The following is a 15685-nucleotide window of genomic DNA, read 5'->3' as shown; positions in this document are numbered from 1 at the left end:
TATCCATACATAGGGGGTATCATTTCATTCAGGGGGACTTGCAGATTGTTATTGAGCAGGTTTTTGGTAGTTACCATGGATAGTTAGGGAGAAATCTAGCTTTGTATATCTTTTTCCTTTATTTCAGGCCAAGTCTCGGACTTCTACGAAGGACTGCGGCCACAATTCTCCGTGTAGAAAAGCGAGAATGGCATCTTTGAATAGCTGAAGAAGTGTACTTTTCGGTAATGTATGGTTTGTGGGGGTTATTTCACATTTTGGGGGGTGTTTAGATGGAAAAACTGCAAGTAGTACACATAGAGCGCAGTCCCCAGATTTTCAACTGCAATTGCCCTTATGCATTGCTCCTGTTTTGGGGTGTTTGGTGGCTGCGTCTCTATGTGTATCCATACATATGGGGTATTGTTTTATTCATGAGAAGTTTGTCTTTCAAATTGTCTGTGGTTTCAACATTTATAACCGTGTTGTTTTGTCAGATTTACATTTGATCCTGCGTCTAAGTTTACATTTTAGAAAAAAACTAAAAATGCAACAAAAAAGCTCTAAATTTCATGATGCGCTGGTAAAATGTATTTCAATTTTGAGTAAAAAATACAGCACCCCTACAAACCTGAAGGTCTGTTGTTTCTAAAAATACCAAACTTGAAGGGATAATTTAAATTTACATATAAGTTATGCTGCATCAACTGTTACATGTGCTTATCTACTTTGTTCTGGTGTAAAATTCTAGAAAATGCTGATTTAGTTTGGGGGTTACTCCTGGACAAAAAAAGTGGGTTACTGATACATATTTGGTATCGTTGGACTTGGCAGGATCACGGCTTTTACAAACACAAAAAAATGCTCGTAAAATCAACTTTTCTGTGGAAAAAAAACTCAAGATATACTCCATTTTTTAATAATTTTTTTTTTTTTTTTACATATTTCACCCCAAAATACACACTAAATCTCCAGAAAAGTTGCAAAATTACACTTGCATGTCAAAGTCCAATTTATAACGAAAAAAACAATATATAATTTTCCTAGTTTCATGGAGGTTTTCCTACAGAAAAACCTTGTTAAACTGAACAAGTACCAAATGCTTAAAAAACGTCTGGCATTTCGCGTACCAGAAATGTGAAATTCTGCTGGCACTTAAAGGGTTAATGGAGAATAATGTAATGGACAACTTGGGAACAATAAATTGTATAGAAACTGTTGCCTTGGTGTTTCATGAGCTGACGGAAAATGTGGAGCGTCCAGTCAAGTAATAGAACATGTGATAACGGTCATGAGAGGGACTTCTATTTAAGGAGAGGATCATTGCCCCTAAATCTTTTTAAAGGACCAGTAACACCAAGTTAGTTTAACACTTACTTCCCCCCAAACTTCTATATAAGTCAGGCTTACTCTCCCCTTTGGTTTTCTTTTTAAATCTTGAGCTTCAATCTGACTTCCAAAGTGCTTCATAACAGAATGTGAAATGACGGCCGCTTGAATTCCTCTGTGTGCTGAACCAGAAGTCGGCTTCACATGGATGACCTAAAACACCTAAGCTTTTTTTTTTTTAAGCATCTGCAGTTCAAATGTCTGTTTCTTTTCCTTCAGACAGCTTTGGGGGTAATATTGTGAGCATATATAATAAAGGAACAATTCAGTGTAAAATTAAAACACTGGGTAAATAGATAGACTGTCACCCATCATTTATAGTAGCTTGGGTAGTGGGGCCATCGCTCCCAAAATTGCCCCACTGCCTACCAATCTAACTGCTTGGGGAGCTGCTTGTCATGAAACTGTTCCAAATGGCATCTGTGTGACAAGCAGGAATGGGGGGGGGGTAATTTAAGGCAACTTGGCATTACATTCCTGCAACAAATACACTATGATTGTATAAGATACATTGTGCTCTCTGGGTATTACTTTCTAAACATGTGAAATTTCTGTAATTGTACACGGGAACTGCAGTCTGTTGAGAGGCACTGAACATATATTCAAATAAACTCAGTATTAATTGGATACAGATACCTAGATATTACACTTATACAGGGTATCACCTGAAAATGGGTTTCTGATGGCAGCCCTGACCCCCAGTCAACTACCACATGTGGGTGTCAAAGTGCCTAAAATCTCCCCATATGCCATTTCTAATGGGAGTGAGACCATACAAACTTATATTTATAAGGCAATGGGTGTTTGGTTTACTTGTTGTTACATTTGAAGCATTAGACAATTTTTTCTGCCTCTGCTGTAAATGCCAACGGTCATTTGCCAACTGTCATGTTCCAACGGTCGCACTCATTCTAGCAACAGTCAGTGGCCTCAGCACTAGAGTGGGTGACAGTTTAGAGAGGCTTAAGTAGAAAGACTAGTAGCACAAATCAGAAGAATAAATGTCTGCCCTTAGGATTCCTGGCATTATGGGTGCAGGGGCACTGATCAGTACACAGCTGGTTATAGGAAGCAGGCACACTAGGTACATGCAGGGGGAAAGGGAAACCAATAGGAATATGGAGATGACCCCTGTATTAATATAATCAAGGATTCATAGAGCATGATGGGATCTGTAGTGCTGTTACAAGCCCACCCTGATCTTGACATTATAAGCAATACAAATGCTACCTACCTCTTATGGTCAACCCTTATAATGCATCATGGGAGATGATGAAGGCCCTTTCCACATGCCAGTGATAAAAGCCTACATCCTGATTGCCTAACATTTTTGTTAGCTAAGTAGCACACACAACAGCAGTCAGGCTCCCTCACTTCCAATTACAGCCTTATAGTGAGTGCATTATGGGATCTGTAGTTTATGCATTGGCATACTATTTTTAATCACATGTAGAAGGATAAAGAGCTGACTGCTATTTAGGGCATCGGGGGCTCTAGAAGTGTCAGGGTCCACATGCCCCATTATGCTCCTGCTCACAATCTCTTATTATTTCTCCCCAAAAAGTGAAATATTCCGAGCGATTTTCGAGAGACCGATTTGAGAGAGAAAATGATTGTGAGAGAGACAGCAAAAGAAGAAGAGAGAGAGAAGCAAAGAGAAGAGAGAAGACAAAGAAGAAAGAAGACCTTGAGTGACCCCTGCCAGAGATTAATAACATCTTCTCATTTGGGATCCTCTGGACAAAGGTACTGGTCCTGTATTTCCCCCTCTATAATATGCACTTGCAACAGTAAGGTTAGCTTATCCCTTGGCTGTAGGAGTTGCCATGCTGCTCATTATAGATGTAGCTATAGCTGTTCTTCTTTAGTCTCACTTTTGTGAGTTGGGGGATTTATCTTTAGTCTGTCCCTGCAGTCCCCCTTGGTTGGCCCACTATTGTCCCTGAAATTCAATGTACAGTCCCCACCCCAGCAATGTACTTTATCCCACTAGTATAAACATGACTGTATGCTTTTCTATTCCAGGGCACCCCTAACATGGGACTCCCTTGGAAAATTTCCAGGGTGGGACAAATTATGTATTATGTAATTTAAGGTAGGTGGGCAGCCAATCGGAGCATTTGAATAGTTCCAGTTCAACAGGTTCAGTAGAAGCACAAATAAAAAGGGGCATAATATCATGTCAGATAAATCATATTAGTAAATGTGCTTGCTCCTATGTGCTGTCCCTATACATATGGCATCTCTCCACATTAACTCTAACCTTCCCAAATCTCTATTTTATATTGCAGGGGTGTCGGAGATGGGCATGTGTTCAAGCAAGGACCGCCTTTACATAAAAGGCTATCGCCAGGTAAGGCTGCTCTCTAAAGTGGCTGCTGACAAAGGTACCCAAGGGGTTAAAGGGAATACTAACCCAATTATTAACATTGTGTATCTTTCATGTAAATGTCATTAAATAGAAATATAACAGGGTTTAGTTTAGTGTTTGCCCTGAGCGTTACATTTCCCATATTTAGAGTTAGAACTTACTAGTGAGAGTTGCCATGTTATTTGCTCTGTTTGTAGAGATCATGGTTACATAGTATACATAGTTACATAGTTAAATCTGGTTGAAAAAAGACAAAGTCCATCAAGTTCAACCCCTCCAAATGAAAACCCAGCAAACATACACACACCCCTCCATACTTTCACATAAATTATATATACACATATCTATACTAACTATAGAGTTTAGTATCACAATAGCCTTTGATATTATGTCTGTCCAAAACATCATCCAAACCCCTCTTAAAGGCATTAACTGAATCAGCCATCACATCACCCAGCAGTGCATTCCACAACCTCACTGTCCTGACTGTGAAGAACCACCTACGTTGTTTCAAATGAAAGTTCTTTTCTTCTAGTCTAAAGGGGTACGGTGATCCACTTTATGGGTAAAAAGGTCCCCTGCTATTTGTCTATAATGTCCTCTAATGTACTTGTAAAGTGTAATCATGTCCCCTCGCAAGCGCCTTTTTTTCCAGAGAAAACAACCCCAAGCTTGACAGTCTACCCTCATAATTTAAGTCTTCCATCCCTCTAACCAATTTAGTAGCGCGTCTCTGCACTCTCTCCAGCTCATTTATATCCCTCTTAAGGACTGGAGTCCAAAACTGCACTGCATACTCCAGATGAGGCCTCACCAGGGACCTATAAAGAGGCATAATTATGTTTTCTTCCCTTGAGTTAATGCACTTTTGTTATGCAAGACAGAACTTTATTTGCTTTAGTAGACACAGAATGACACTGCCCAGAATTAGACAACTTGTTATCTACAAAAACCCATAGATCCTCATTTATAGAAACTCCCCACACACTGCCATTTAGTGTATAACTTGTATTTATATTATTTTGCATAACCTTGCAATTATTAACATTGAACCTCATTTTTCAGTTTGCTGCCCAGTTTCACAACTTTTAGCCAGTTCTCTATCCAGGTACAAGTAACCTTTTGTGTGGCACTGTATCAAAAGCTTTTGCAAAGCCTAAGTAAATCATATCCACTGCCATCCCAGAATCGAGGTCCCTGCTTACCTTCTCATAAAAATAAATTATTTTAGTCTGGCAAGATCTATTACGCATAAAACCATGCTGGCACACACTCATAGTATTATGATTTGCTATAAAGTCCATCCTTTATGAACCCTTCGAAAAGCTTTCCTACCACTGACATCAGACTAACTGGTCTATAGTTTTGAGGCTGAGAACGGGATCCTTTTTTGAATAGAGGCACCACATTAGCAATTTGCCATTCTCTCAGCATTATGCCAGACCTCAATAAATCCTGAAAAAAGAGGTTTGGCAATCACAGAGCTAAGCTCGCTAAGTTCCCTGGGATGTATACCATCTGGGCCCAGACCTTTGTTAATCTTAAAGGGATACTGTCATGGGAAAAAAAAAATTTCAAAATGAATCAGTTAATAGTGCTGCTCCAGCAGAATTCTGCACTGCAATCCATTTCTCAAAAGAGCAAACAGATTTTTTTATATTCAATTTTGAAATCTGACATGGGGCTAGACATTTTGTCAATTTCCCAGCTGCCCCTGGTCATGTGACTTGTGCCTGCACTTTAGGAGAGAAATGCTTTATGGCAGGCTGCTGTTTTTCCTTCTCAATGTAACTGAATGTGTCTCAGTGGGAGACTGTTGTTTGGCTGCTGGGGGGGAAAGGGAGGGGGGTGATATCACTCCAACTTGCAGTACAGCAGTAAAGAGTGATTGAAGTTTATCAGAGCACAAGTCACATGACTTGGGGCAGCTGGGAAATTGACAAAATGTCTAGCCCCATGTCAGATTTCAAAATTGAATATAAAAAAATCTGTTTGCTCTTTTGAGAAATGGATTTCAGTGCAGAATTCTGCTGGAGCAGCACTATTAACTGATTCATTTTGAAAAAAATGTTTTTTCCCATGACAGTATCCCTTTAACATGTTCAAAGTCTCTTTTGAATTTCCTCATGTGTGAACCATGCATCATTAGTTGTATTACTAAAATTGGGACTATTAAGAAGGAAACCTTCATTAACTGGCTCCTCATTTGTGTAGACAGACGAAAAATATGAGTTCAGAATCTGTGCATTTATTTGGTTTTCATCAACCAGCTGACTACCCTCTGTTACTAAAGGTCCCACCCCTTCCTGCTTCATTTTTTTACTATTAACTTATTTAAAAAATAATTTTGGATTATTTTTTAAAAAATATCCTTTTCCATATCAATTTTAGCTTGCCTTATAGCTTCTTTGCATGATTTATTGGCCTCCTTGTACCTTATAAAGGATTTGGCTGTCCCAGCTAACTTGAAAGCCTTAAAAGCATGTCTTTTCTTACCCACCTCAACACCAACACTTCTATTGAACCAAAAAGCTTTTGCTTTGCAATGACGATCAATGTAACAGCTCCCCTAGTGGTAATAAATACATATTGTTTTGCTAATTGTGACTATGGGAAGAAATTGTCACTTTCATTATTACTGGGGATTAAACACAAACTGCTGGAAACCTTAATGTCTTCTTGTTTCTTACATTTCTCTAGGGCTCACAGTGGATCTACAGGAAGGAGGAGAGGATCTGTAAGATCACTGATTTGGAGAGCATGAGGAGGGACATCATTGGCGAAATAAAATGGACAAGCTATGATTATTGTATAGCTAGAGACAGCCTGGAATTAACAAGGTGGTGGAAAATCAGATTTATGGCTGAGGTCCTGCAGGACAAGATGAAGGCCAAAGCCCAACTGAAATCCCTCTACAAACAACTAAAGGAGATAAACTGGGCAATTTTCAGGAAGTACATGGAAACATATCCAGGTACAGTATCTAATGAATATATTTGTTCAATTATTACTATTTTGTAATAGGGCTGATGTATTGAAAGCCATTGCAATGCTGTGATTTTGTAAAAAAACAACCACAAAAAGAACATATAAATCCTGCACAGCTGAAACCTATTGAGATGCCATAGAAACTAATAGGAAGTGTATCTTCATCATTTTGGCAAGGAGTTGGGATTGGGATCAAATTACTTGAAAATGCAGAGAACCCTGCGATTTGCAACTTGTCCCATAATCGCAGAGAGAAATGGTACATTCGCATTTAGTAATGTTAATTAAAATCCCCCAAAATGTTATAGAAATTCTACAGAGATATCACTTGCTAAGGTAAAATGCTTGGGTACAAGTTTAACGTTATTTTGTTTGGTTTTGCAGAGAGCCCACCAGCCGCCAGCACCTTCACAGTTTACACGGTACCATGTATCGATGCACCTCTGTGTAGGTGATCTTCATGACACAGAGATGAGTGAGCCATTCTCAATTCCACAGCGGTGCCTCTACTCCAATACACCATGATTCCACCAGTGATGCTCCCCCCTTACACCTAAAATATGGTTCCCTAGGCAGGAGCACCCTTCGGCCACTTGGTAGACCCTGCATTCCTTTTCAATCCATCCCTCAAACTGCAGAAGCCGGGTCTGCAGGCTGCCTGGGGTCCAATGGAAAGACGAGGAATGCCGGGTTCACGTTGTAGCTTAATGGTGCTCATGTATATGCAGCCATATTCCCTTCTATTTTAGTTCCCTCCACCGCAATTCCAACCACAGTGTCCCTTATTTCCCCAATTATTTCTACTGTAATTCCACCAGCATTGCTTACACTTACACCTAAAATATGGTTCCATAGACAGGAGTACCCTCAAGCCAATCGGTAGACCCTGCATTCCTTTTCACTCCATCCCTCAGACTGCAGTAGTCAGGTCTGCAGGCTGCTTGGGGTCCAATGGAATGGAGTGGAATGCAGTGTTCATCTAGCAGCTTAAAGGCGCTCCCGTGTATATGTAGCCATATTCCCCTCTGTTCCATTTCCCTCCACCGTAATTTCACCAGTGCTGCCCCCCTTACACCTAAAATATGGTTTCAGACACAAGAGCCACATAAGCCACTCAGTAGACACTGCATTCCTTTCCATTCCATCCTTCAAGACTGCTAAAGCTGGGTTCTGCAGGCTGCCTGGGGTCCAATGGAATGACAAGGAATGCAGTGTTCACCTTGTAGCTTAAAGGTGCTCTTGTGTATGCAGCCAGATTCCCTTCTATTTAAGTTCCCTCCACCGCATTTCCAACCACAGTGTCCCTTATTTCCCCAATTATTTCTACCGTAATTCCACCAGCGGTGCCACACTTACACCTAAAATATGGTTTCATAGACAAGAGCACCCTTAAGCCACTCAGTAGACCCTGCATTCCATTCCTCAAGACTGCTGAAGCTGGGTTCTGCAGGCTGCCTGGGGTCTAATGGAATGGAGAGCAGTGTTCACCTTGTAGCTTAAAGGTGCTCGTGTGTATGCTGCCATATTACCTTCTATATCCATTCCCTCCATTGCAATTCCAACCATAGTGTCCCTTCTTTCCCCCTAAATACGGTTCCATAGACAGGAGCACCTTTAAGCAACTCGGTAGACCCTGCATTCCTGTCCACTCCATCCCTCAGACTGCAGAAGCCAGGTCTACAGGCTGCCTGGGGTCCAATAGAATGGAATGTAGTGTTCACCTTGTAGCTTAAAGGCGCTCATGTGTATGCTGCCATATTCCTTTCTGTTTCCCTCACCCTGCTTCCCTTGATTTAATTTGGTGCATTGATCCTGGGAGCAAATCCGATCGCCGTTAAGGGGTCAGGAAGGAATTTTTCCTTCTAGTAAGCAGATTGTCCCAAGCTTGCCAGAGGTTTTTTGCCTTCCTCTGGATCAAATAGCGCAGTTTATCTAATTATTATCAATAAAACTGTGACTTACACAGATTTAACATCAAGTTGCTTGTATGTAAAGTCATGCACTTGGGATGTAAAAATATCCACTTAACAAAGAATTCTCCCCTCTATACTCACCTCTAATTAGATGGGTTTTCTCCAGAACAGGCACCCTGTACAAGCGATCAGGAAAGCTATAGCCACAATCTATCAATGTAACCTGGAAAAAAGAAGACAAGGTTTATTAATCAACTTAGATGCAGATAAAGCATTTGATAGGATCTCGCACACATATACGACGACTTCTGAAATTCCAACACTTTGGGATACACATGCTTAATCTTTGCAAAGTCTTATATGACTCACCTCAAACCTTCCTGTCAGATAATGGGTATAACTCAGAAAAATTTAGAATTCAATAAGGAACCAGGCAGGGTTGCCCCCTCTCCCCTCTATTATTTAACATAGCGTTAGACCCTTTAATACAACATCTCCTTCTTAATAAAATCTTTCAAGGAATCCCTCTGGGACACAAAACAAAAAATAACAGCTTTCGCAGATGATATCTTATTATTTATTCAACATCCCCAAACAGAATTGGCTGCAATTTTAGACACCATCAAACTCTTTAGTACATTCGCAGGCTTCTGAATAAATCAGACTAAATCAGAAGCACTGGATATTGGTGTCAAAGGAACAAATAACAGGAATGACTTTCCATTTACTTTAGCAAGATCACATATAACATATTTGGGCATTAAACTACCAAAAAAACATACAGAATTATACTGAACATTCACCATACTATAGAATAGATAATACACAACAAGAACTCAAAAAATGGGAGACGTTGAACTAGGTAGAATTCATTTAATAAAAATGATTGTTTTCCCCAAAATACTATATCAACTGCAGATGTTACCGTACAGCATAAAACCCTCAGATTATAAAAGATTACTCAAAACACTTCGCACCTTTATATGGAAACAAAAAAGACCTAGGATAAGCCTGTTTAAGTTGCAACAAACTAAAGAGATGGGTGGGGTAAATTTCCCAAACATACGTGAATACAATGAGGCATCACTACATTTCGCAGGTGATTGTATCTACAATAGAAATGTATATACCTCAACATAACTTGATCAAATACTGACAGGAGGCCTGTTGCTTAATTTCTTAGCTAAAAGACATTCCTCAAGATATGCATGAACTTCCCCTATTCATAGACACATACAAAACTTGGAATACAGTAAGGCACAGATTTAAACTCACATCAGGCAAATCCATCTATCTCACATGGATGGGTAACCAAAAAATTTCCAATGGGGAAAAATAATAGAACATTACTGAACTGGCAAAATCAAAACTTGAGATTGATCAAAGATGTTGCTACTGACAAATTCACCATAGAAATTCCCATTTCTATCTGAGGACTACCTACTCTCTATTCAAATTCTACATTTTACTACAAAAACTCTACAACATCTACAACATCTCAGATCAATAAAAATAACCCAATAAATACATTATGGCCCAGAGGCACTACAGTTAAGACTACATCTCAAATCTATCGTACAATTAGGACCATATTATTAATTGAAACTCCAAAAAATGTTATAAGCAAATAGCCCTTAGTAACTCCGCAGACAGAAGCTGCTAAGATACTCCAATTTCACACTAAGACTATGCAAACGCTTTCTACTAGTAAATATCAGGAAATGTCTCTACAGATACTACATCAATCGTATCTGACACCACTTCGAAGACATCATATAGATACTACAAATACAGACAAATGCCTGAGATGCCAGAAACCTAGAGCTGACCTCGTACACTGTCTATGGCTTTGCCCTAGTATCCAAAAATTATGGGGAGAAGTTCAGGGATATTGGAAATCTCTAACACAACAAACTGCACCCTTTACATTAACATGGGCAATTTTTGGAATACCCCCCCCACAATTAAAACGTACACGTTCGGAGAGACTCTTAGCAGAAAGATTAACTGCTGCAACCAGGAAAACTATTTTACATCACTGGCTTTCTTCATCTGCCCCCCCCTGCTCTCATCAGTCAAACAAAAACTCCATCACATTTTTCATATGGATTGGCTGGAATCTATGACAAATAAAGAACAGCATACAGAAAAAAATTTCTTAACTTGGATGAGTTATATAGCCTTCCTTCCCACACACATTAAACACCTAACTATTTACTCATTTAGACACACTACCTGCTTTGACATAGAATTACTATCTAACAATCCCACCATACAGGAAACAGATCTATACATCCAGATCCTTTCTCATTCACAGGAACAGATCCATCGATCACCCCCCAGGAGTCGCCAGATAAACCGGATGTTACATTCAAATTGTTAATTATTTTCAAACTATGATGTAAGGAAATATTGTTGTTTTAACCTTAAACCCTTAAAGGGACTGCACTAGGCAAATCCATAATGGAGACGGAGCTTGGCGTCTTTTTATATAATAAACTTGGCTGTAGCAAACAATGCAGGTCAGCAGCATCAAGGGCAAATAAGGTCTTGAGCTTTATTAAAAGGGGCATAGATTCACTGGAGTAGGGGTTCATTCTTCTACTTTATAGAGCACTGGTAAGGCCCCATCTAGAATATGCTGTACCGTTTTGGTCTCCATCACTCAAACAGGACATTATTGAATTAGAGAGGGTAACTAAGCTGGTAAAAGGTATGGAAAATCTTAGCTATCACACTGGAGAAGAGGCGCTAAAATCGATACACAATCCTAGGAACGTGTCAGTATCAGGTGCTGCACCCACAATAGTTCCCCTCAAAGCCACCGCCAGCCTTGCAAACCTGCGTTGACCTGACCCTTTGACACTGCTAAAAGATCTTCTGTGCTGTTTCAGTGACACTGGTCTGGGGACGGCACAATCCTTCCATAGGCTAATTACAAATGAAAACAGAACTTCAGCCTATGGAAGGATCACTCCGCCCCCAGCACAGCATCACGGAAGCAAGGCAGAAGATCCATTAGTAGTGTCAGAGGGTCGTCTGCTTTTTTCAGCCTAACTTACTATACTATATTATACCATGTTACTGTGTCAAAGATTTGTTGTCTGATCCTGCTACATGTATATTTTTCAATAAAATTATAAATAAAATGACCTTTTTCAGTTAATTTTTAGAAGTTTAAAGGTAACTTTACCTACTTGGCTTGAAATAGACCCTGCACAATGTTACACTTGTCAAAGTCAGCCTTAGTTGATAGTACAGGTATGCTCGGGACCTGGGATTTTCCGGATAATGGATCTTTCTGTAATTTGGATCTTCATACTTTAAGTCTACTAGAAAATCATGTAAAAATTAAGTAGCCAGACTAATGGCTTCCACTGATCACCTTTGGCCAGGTAAGGTACAGGGGAAACAGGCCATGCCTACTTGAAAATTCAGGGATAGCAATATAAGTGAACCACTACCATAGCTGTCTGCTCATTTAGAGTAGCGTTTATGGAAACAACATAAAAACACCAGATCATAGGCAGGATGTTATGTTACCCCCAGGCTGCCTCTGGACCCTATAGTTGGTGCCTTGGAGAAACTTAAAGAAATGTGAATCACAGTATTCATCCATTGGCAACTCTAAACAAACCTTGACAGACTTAAAGGATTTTTAGATTGGATAGGAATTAGCTTGTTCTTATATGAACTGACTAATTTCTATCCATTTACTAAACCTGTCAGGTAATTGCCCAATACAGATGGTTCCTGTACTGTTAGAAAAGGTCCTTAGACAGTATATGAATTAGCTAGTTTCCATCTCTTTACTGGACCTGTCAGGTATTTGTCTAATACAGATGGTTTCTGTACTGTTAGAGAAGGTCCTTAGACAGGATAGAAATTAGTTTGTTCTTATATGAACTGTCTAGTTTTCAGTGGCATAACTACTGGGGGAGCAAAGGGTGCAATTGCACCCGGGTCTGCTCCCCCTCTGGGCCCGCCGGAGATCGGGCTGCAGTGTGGTAGTCCCGACAAAAATCGCGGTGGTAAGTAATCTGCGCATCTAGAGGGGTGGGGGAGGGGCCTGGGTGCACATCTTGCGCCCTGGCCCGGAAGACTCTAGTTACGTTACTGCTAGTTCCTATCCCTTTACTGGACCTGTCAAGGTTTTTGCCTAATACAGATGGTCCCTGTACTGTTAGAGAAGGTCCTTAGACAGGATGGGAATTAGCTTGTTGACATATGAGCTGACTAATTTCTATCCCTTTACTGGACCTTGTGTCAGGTAATTGCCTAATACAGATGGTCCTTGTACTGTTAGAGAAGGTCCATAGACAGGATGGGAATTAGCTTGGATGAACTGACTAGTTTCTATCCCTTTACTTGACCTCATATGAAATAGCAGTAAAACAGTCTAACACAGATGATGGATTTCACACATCTTATATATGAATAACTAAGTACTATCTCTAAAAATGGCAGAAATATGTCCTTTAATGAGTTGCAAATAGTTTTCTATCTATTTAACATACCATAAGGTTAATATATTGTGAGGGCCTTTATAAGGATGAGAAATAGCTAGCTCTATTAGAACAGACTAGAGTCTATCCTTTGGGACCTTACTTTGAAGGTCCTTGTACTGGATGGCATTTAGCTTTGTCATTATAAACTGGACTAATTCCTATACTTTCCTGGTACCTCACCATTAGAGGCATTAGGTCCTTTCTAGGGATAGAAACTAGCTCACTGCCATATGAATCATCTATTTCCTATCCACTAGAGGGACAGTCCTTTCCAGGGATAGGAACTAGTCGCTACCCTTTCTGTTCTGATTTCAGCCTTATGAAACCCAAACAATAATCTGGCCAATACTGTACATGTAAAGCATTTAAATACTATGATACTCACCTTTCTTATTATCACAGATACAAAAAAGAGCAAATCAATCAAAAACAAGATTTTGTTTTTCTAAATTAGCATTGCTGTATTTCAGAGCTTTCTGGATAACTGATTTCTATATAATAGATCTCATAACTGTAATTAAAGGACTGGACTTAATCATCAAACAGAATATAGGGATGTCATCTGTGTGGTTTTGAACTGGGCATCAACACTTAAAACACTGGATTGAAATCCAGCCAGTTGCATCTAAGTGATGCAATAACCTTGCCCTGGTGTCATAACTCCACCAACATCATTGTGTCCATGTCTGATGTCATCATGCCTGTTCCTACATCACTGCCTCACCCCAATTGTTATCTACCCTGCCCCCCATGTTCGGGTTTAGCCATCAGCAAAGGTGGTAACCCAATATACGACCCATAATTGACATGAACATACTGTTTGCAGTACAAATGATGGGGCAAATAGATCAGAAATCACAGTTTTTGTCTGGCTATCCAGAAGCAACATATTCGTTCAGAGAAAAAGTGGAGATCTGATTTTTTTTTTTTAGCTCTGCTCAAAATGACAGATACCAGAACATGTTTGCAACATAAATGAAGGGAATATCAGTAACGGAACTAGGTGGGGGCGGGTCCTGGTGCAGGCCGTGCAGCCGGGCCTGCCCCCACCCTCGTCCGTGTGATTTTTCTCTGCAGCTGCAGCGCGTGCGATCTGCCGGGTGCAGGCCCTGGCCCAGTTGCACCCCCTGCTCCCCCGGTAGTTACGCCCCTGGGGAATATAATGATTTACAGACTTCACATTGGGATAAGCAGGACACCTCCATAGTGCTCTTTAAAAATATATTTATAAGGACATTCAGGGCTGCCATGGGGGCGGTGGTTGTTCCTATGGATTTTGTTTCTTCACAAGGGGGGGGTTGTACTTGGATGAGCCAGGCCCCCTCTACTATTAGTGAGCATCTTGTTGCTGGAGAAGAGAGGGAGCGGGAGCTGCAGTTCCTGAAAAGGCTATAATGTGCAATACCCACACAGCCCTACCAGAGTCATAGAATAACAATTGCAATAATAACAATTATGATCTTTCCTGCGATTACTGGTAGATCTAAATTCTGGAAAGATCTGGAAAACCCCAGGTCCCATGCTGGGGACCTGGGGTTTTCCAGATGTTGCGCCCACCTGGCAACATCTGGGAGTAAATATGGGGGAAGATAGGTATTGCCCGTTAACGGAGTATGCAGGGACCAGGCTGTAGAAGTACCCCAGGTAAAACCCCAGGTCCCATGGATAAGAGATCTTATACCTGTACAAGGAAAAATTTAAGAATTTTACTGTTTTTTTTATTTGAATAAACTCAAAAACTTACCAAATAAAAAAAAAACTGGAATACAGGTACCATACAGGTATGTCACTTGTTATCCAGAATGCTTGAGCTTGACCTAATAAGGAATTGTTTGAAGAGATAGCCAGGTTCCCCAAATAGCTTAATTTTTTTCTGGGCAACCTCTAGCCAGATAGGTCAGTTTCTGGTTTGAAAGAGAGTCATTTATCACCTTTTGCCAAAATTGTGTTGAAGGTGGGTTTAGGTTGCATTGAGATAGCTTTTTTTTGTATAGTATAGCAGCTGCAGGTAACACATTCTGAAGTAGAAACTTAGCTCAGGTCCCCTGTTAACCCCAGCAGACAGAGTTCTGGTGAGCGAATATATTTGGAAACGCAAGCTTTTCATTTATATATTGTATTGTGCTCCAGAATTTGGATTACCGGACAGGACCAGAATATATGGAACATAGTGCCTGTATCTCTCTGCACTTGGGGCAAATGTTATAACACATTTTCGTAGATTTTTGCCAGACTGTACGAAGTTAAATAGACTCTAGTTAGAAATTTTATTTGTATATACCTGTCCCTCATAGAGATAGAAAGTTGTGTGACAAGTTTAAGCGCATCTTTCCATTTCCATATCTCTCCTCCATTTGTCCCTGACTCTCTCTAGAGGAGAGGACCAGTGGTAGATAGTATAGTATATAGCCAGGATAAGGGTTTTGTCAGGTCTTTCCTGTATAAATAGGTCTCAAGAGTTGTCACCTCTAGGCTTACAGGTCTAACTGGAACTGCACATGAAAGGCGTGGCATATTTGCAAATATCTAAATAGCAT

The sequence above is a fragment of the Xenopus laevis genome, chromosome 5L, assembly GCF_017654675.1.
Source record: "Xenopus laevis strain J_2021 chromosome 5L, Xenopus_laevis_v10.1, whole genome shotgun sequence".
NCBI lineage: Eukaryota > Metazoa > Chordata > Amphibia > Anura > Pipidae > Xenopus > Xenopus laevis.
The sequence above is the reverse complement of the archived record's forward strand: the minus strand, read 5'-3'. Positions refer to the sequence as shown.